The sequence below is a fragment of the Pygoscelis adeliae genome, unplaced genomic scaffold (genome assembly GCF_000699105.1).
Source record: "Pygoscelis adeliae isolate BGI_AS28 unplaced genomic scaffold, ASM69910v1 Scaffold427, whole genome shotgun sequence".
Taxonomy (NCBI): domain Eukaryota; kingdom Metazoa; phylum Chordata; class Aves; order Sphenisciformes; family Spheniscidae; genus Pygoscelis; species Pygoscelis adeliae.
This window is the reverse complement of record NW_008825214.1, coordinates 1030537-1036528: the sequence shown is the minus strand read 5'-3', so window position 1 is coordinate 1036528 and position 5992 is coordinate 1030537. Positions and strand designations below refer to the sequence as shown.

The 5992-nt window shown below is 38.7% G+C and overlaps 1 protein-coding gene across 2 annotated transcripts in view; it reads right to left on the bottom strand.

Moving 5' to 3' along the window:
- Positions 1-5992, bottom strand: part of LOC103921188 (Sjoegren syndrome nuclear autoantigen 1 homolog) — a 14013-nt gene that overhangs the window by 3663 nt on the left and 4358 nt on the right. The window contains exon 3 of one of the 2 annotated variants that reach the window (XM_009329111.1): positions 1017-2431. The exons of the other annotated variant lie outside the window; for it this stretch is intronic. The gene's annotated coding sequence lies outside the window, so the exon portion shown is untranslated. Of the gene's footprint in view, positions 1-1016; positions 2432-5992 lie in introns of those variants that run through there. 2 annotated transcript variants of the gene reach the window in all.

The window sequence follows — 5992 nt, the reverse complement described above, 5'->3', positions numbered from 1 at the left end:
GGGGGGGGGGAGTCCTCTCACTCGCTACTTTTGCAAGCAACCCTCTCAATTCAGACCAAGGCCAGCAATTTTGTCCTTTTGTGCTTTTCCTCCGCTTTGATGGAGGCCAGTACCAGACACTGCTCTGCCCCAGGTTCTTTCACTACGTTGTCAGAAGCTTGCCCTTTCTTTGTCAGAGATGAAATTATGTGTGTTAATAAAAGAAAATAGAATTTGTCTGGTCTGGAGGAGCCAGTTTGTCACCAAGACTTTGCTATCAGTCAGTAAATAAAAATAGAAACCTTTATGCAAACCAGCAGGATTTTAGCCAGTGTGAAAATAACTGAGCTACCGTCCTCTTTCAAAAACTATTTTTGCATTCAGTCACCCCAGACAGCAGGAAAAACAATTGTTCCTTAAAACGTTATAAAAGTCTGTGCAGACACCGTTGGTACCCAGAGATTTCACAGCATGCAGACTTTTAATTGCCTCTCCACAGATGAAGGCATCTGGAATGTTTCTCTCTAGTGCACCTTACTGGGGAATATATTAGTTTGTAAAATAGAGCAGGATTACAAAGAAAATTGCTGAATACATACGATGTCTTGACATAACCTTTTACAAGTAGCCTTACTGTATGCATACTCCACTCTATCTTAGCACGTGTTTATTATTTTGCAATATAGGTCGTATTCAGAGCTTTGAAGAACTACATAGCTGACCTATAACGGTTTCCTCAATGAGATCATTGATCTGCAAGCTCCAGCATTATATTCCTTTTTCCTCTTTTTGATTTCAAGTTATATCCTTTTCTCAAACACAGCGCAATCATTTCTGGAACAAACTGAAGTCACTCTGCACATAGCCTTAATACTAATTAAATTACAGTATCTCATATAGACCTCTTTATTTGCAGAAGACTATAAACAAAGTCTGCATTTGCTGGGACAAGGATATTCTCATTGACAAACATAATAAACTTCTGTTCTTTAATCTCCACAGCATATCAGGAACGTCACATTCCATCCATCCATCCATCACTTCAACCTAAAAGTCTTTTTAGGATGTGTTTTTCATAGGATGAAACTCCTCTCAGATCAGGTGTCTTTTTTTTCTCTACCATGTAATATTTTTACTCTGTCCAACCATAACTTTTGTGGCACTATCAAACTGAATGAAATCTGTTTATCTTTGCAAACAATTTTTCCAAGTGTGCCAGAACACGTCTGGACAATATGAAGATACTGAAAGTATCTCCAACCCACCCCATGACAGAAGAGCAGCATGTTTCTGGTCAGCAGCTTGGGATAACTAAAAACATGGTAAGCAAGGGGCTAGGAAATAGGGGCAACAAAAGCTGTTGCAGCAGGAAGAGGTGGAAATGAAAATGAGACAAAACAGCAGGGTCTGTAAAGACAAGCTATCTGAACAAGGTTAGGCTTCTGAAAGGTAATTAATTAGCAACTACCATTAAAAGTTCTTTCTGTTCCTGTGACCTGTCTCCTACAGTCAGCTCCCAAATACGTATGAGTAGGGGCTTGAAGAGAGCAGGTCTGGAAGGTGGGAATAGCTGCTCCGGAGCTGGGATACTTTGTCATGAAGGGTGTATCCATGGAGAAGTGAGTAATACTTTTAAACATCATCATGATGCCGCATGCGATGTGAAGTGAGTAATAGCAGAAAGTATGCATCTACTGAGTTATTTCTTTACCTTCCCCCAACACACACGTTGAAAATGCATAATCCAGTTGGGCTTATGTCAAACGCCAAACAGGACATGAATCTCTGGGAAGCAGTCCAAGTCAGAGCATTCAGTTGAGGCTGAAAAAGCAAAGCCTCCATTCCCAAATCTGTCCCTGATTTGGGGCAGATTACTATCGAGTGTCACTGTCTATCAAGGGGGATAAAGATATTAACATTCTCTGTAAGGTACTTTGTGATCTGTTGATTGGAAGCACTTGTTTATATATCCTATGTAAATATATATGTATATACTTGGCATTTGTAAACACTTTTTAAAATAAAAACAGCATAGCATAAACCCAAATCTTGTTTCACTTAAATTGCTGCTGTATAGGTAGTTTTCTTCAGATGTTCCCAAAGAAAACCCATATATTCACATGCACAACGTGAATGCATATGGCAGAGTGCCACTGAAGGCCTCAATGAACACTTCATTAAAAAACAAACAAACAAAAAACTGAAAGTACATTCCAAATTGAACAAGCAACACTTGTTGCAAATCGTTTAAACTACTAAGTGGAGCCACAAAACTCGCAATTCGACTGAAGGATTAGACAGCATTTGATCAGGAAGTTGTGGTGTTTACACAGTGAATACAAACCACTTACAGGCTTGCGGGCTTCAGTGGAATTTGGGCATCTGTATGTTTCCCCTTGGCCACAGGTTTTTTAACTGAATCAGCTTCAATCTAAAGCAAGAACACTTTAGCCTTCAGAGAAAAGTCCCTAAAGGGAATAGGATTTTAAACAAATATCCTTCTCATGGAGTCATATCTAATGTTGCATGTCACTAAAAGACAGTTAGAATTCCCTGAGTTTCAAGAACAGAAACAGGTTACACTTTTCTAGCAAGTCCAGTGACTCCCGAGTGCACAAGATTTCAAAAGCGTGTCCACATGGTCAATTGCTTTTTGGCAGGGCAAATTAACCCTTGCTGAGCCAGTACTGCAGCAGTTACACTGCTTCCAGCTATACCTGAGCTCCTGCAGTTAAAGATAACCCTACTGTGATCAGGTATCACATTCCTTGTGACTGACAGCATGGACTGGGTTTTCTTTTTTTCAGCTTGCTTCAGTGGACCTTGCAACAGTAAACCATGACCATTATAACCACTTGGTTTGAATCATCTCACAACCCTTTACCATGAGCCAGGCTAACAAAGATGCTCCTCTCTTTCCACAGGTGGGTGGTCTCTACTAAAAAGGCAGCTCCTCTTTTGCCCCATGCCCCCCTGGGATGAAGTATCTATTCCCTTCATGCTAGCAACAGTTCTTGAGGACGGACCAATATTTAATGAAAAGTACCTTGGGTTCATCAATTACAGCAAGTAATCCCACTTACTCGTGGACAGCAAGCAGCAGAAATCTCCAGCAGGATTTCTGTTATTGAACAACAGCATAAGCATATGAAGAATCACTGCTAGTTTTTTTGTTTTCAAACATCTGACAGAATATGATTCAGCCCTGAATACCAACTATATTAAAAAAAAAATTGCATCACAGGAGTCTATTATGCTGATTTTCAACTCAAAGTGTTCTTACTGTATAAGGAAAAAGAGGCTTTAAAAAAAAAATTAAAGCTTGCAGAATACGAAAAGTATTTTGTCTCTGGAACTGAGACACATGCCCGATCAGAATGGGTCTCTAAGTTGTATCAACCTGTTAATAACCATGTAACAACAAAAAGAGAATACTACAAATAATAATTTTATCTAATTCTGAATACAGATAGGGAGATTTGAAAGCATTTAGGAAAGAAATTTGCTATTTTTTTTACTACGTTCAACTAAATCAACTATATGAAGTGGTTTAAAGAAAAAAATGTAAGTTACAGATCTGTCATGGACTAAGATGGAAATATTTTTTTAAAAGTGTTCCCATATACCACGTATCAATGGAAAACCTCAAGCTCATTACAAGAGCTCTCACTGGAGCATGAGAACCTATGCGTATGAAGTTCAAAGAATAACACCTATGAAGATTTAACTTTAAAATGCTCCATGACCAGTCTATTTGGTATCACACTTTGAAAAATGTTTAAAATTAAGTGTTAAATTGTTCAGCCTCTTACTTTGTTTTACAGTCTCTACCTAACACTTCCGCCTTCCTGATTTAGGCTGGCCACTGCAGGAAGCTGTGTGTCTGCCTCTAAAGATAATAAATGAGAACACCCAACGTGGTTAGAAATCCTTCAGGGCCAAGTCCGTATATGCTATAAAACACGAGTAGTGGTAAGCAGAGAGAAGTCATCCCACATAACTTCATAAGCCCTCAAGTGAGGTGTGAGCAAAACCGAAGCTCCCATCACAGTCAGGTGGAATCACGATCAATCCCACCTCCAGAGAGAGACTGATACGACTTTTCTCAAATGCCTTTTCTTGAACATGATCTCTGTCTACAGGTGCCTGTTTTCCTCCAACACAGACAAATCCTATTCCAAGAGTAACATTTTCCCATTTATGATGTTCAAATTAAGCATACTTACAAATATTACCAGCTTTGAATGATGTAGCAAGCAACAGGCTTGCTACAATCAAAATGCAAAGATTTGACACCGTTACTTTCAATGCCGCTGCTAAACAAGATATCCAAGTTTGTACTAAAATTTACTAATTTACTGTAGTGGTTACTGCAGCATATCTATAGTCTAGTCTTGCACAAATAGACAGAAAAAATGCAGATCGTTCCACCCCACAAGATCTTGTGAAACTACTTTTGAACCGCTACAAAATGGAAGTGTTTTATTAGCCCCACTTCTTCTAACATCATACTTTTGTAAAATCAAACTACAACACTGAACTACTTTTCACACAAATCCCATAAGCTAAAGCTATGAATGACCAAATAACATATAGCTCCCTTTTCTGCAAGCCTGAACCTTGCCACCATGTTTTATTAACAGCTAACATGCAAGTAAGTTGTGTCACCTGCATACATCTGTTTTTTACAGCTAGATATTGAATGAAACTTCAGATGAAAATCAATTGAGTAAGACAACAATCAAGGACTACTCTGGGGCAACTGAAATTAAAGACAGATTTATAAAGCAGTAAGGGGCAAAGAACAAAAAAAACCCCATTCCCAGTTTAAAAAAGGCATAGAACAGTCATCCGAGAAGCAGCCACAGTGCCTGACTCTCCCGCCCACAGTAACACAACAGCGACTGACAATGCAATCGGTGCTCAAACTAAACCAAAGGCTAATCTGTCCTTCCCCCAACAGAGAAAAAAGAGAAGATATTTATATCCATATTTAAAAAACACACACATACATTAAAAACAAAGCTAAATGAGCACTCTGATTTTAGGAAAGCTTGTCTATCCATCTGTTTAAAAAAAAAAAACCAACACACAAACAAATCAATATTAAAGCATCTATTGATACTTTTTCACTCATTACTGAAAAGGAAGAAAAAACCCTTATAAAAAAATTAACTGTTTTATCTACTTTTTACATAAAAACCCAAGAGCCCAGGATCTACTCAAAGTTAAGGATAATTTCAGCAACTGCTATAGGCTACATCTCCAAATTAAGGATAATTTCAGCAACTGCCATGAGCTGCATCTTCTAACTCAAATTTCTCCTAATAAGCAAAATCATCTAAGGAGTAATAGATATTGATCTTCTGTGCAGGACACATATCCACGATGAATTAACTGTAGACATTTGATCCTTTTGCTAACAATCTTCTGAATGTTCTTGTTCCAGAATTAAGAGACCTTGTTCCAATTTAGCTTAATCCACTTAATGCATTTGGAGTGAGACATACTTGTACCGCAAGAGCTAGATGGAATTGAGATACTTAATTCTGAAATTGCAATCCAAGACCCAGTCATCTGGGTTTAGATTATAGCTTGCTTCATTGTTTGAATGGACAATTCTTCAGGTGTCTGAAGATGCCTAGTCTGAAGACTTCCTAGTCTGAGGAAACAAATCTCTTGCATTTACCAAGTTAAAAGCCAAAAAATTGCCATCCCTCTGCCTAAATTCTCCAAGGTCAATCTGACATACACACAGTGTGTATCTATTACACTGACAGGACTTATGGCTCTTTATAAAACCCAAGTAGTTCACTGATTACTGTTCATAGGAGAGTTACCAAGGTAGGAAACAACGGCAAAGCATCCTGCGTGAGCCTGGCAGTACACTTACCTAGCAAACGGGAGGCTGATTCCACAGCCTCCTGCTGGAACTGGCCACTGTGTAGCTGAGCATGCCAGTTTGTGTGGCCAGAAAGTAGTAAAAGGCAGAAAGAGGAAGCAAAACATAGAT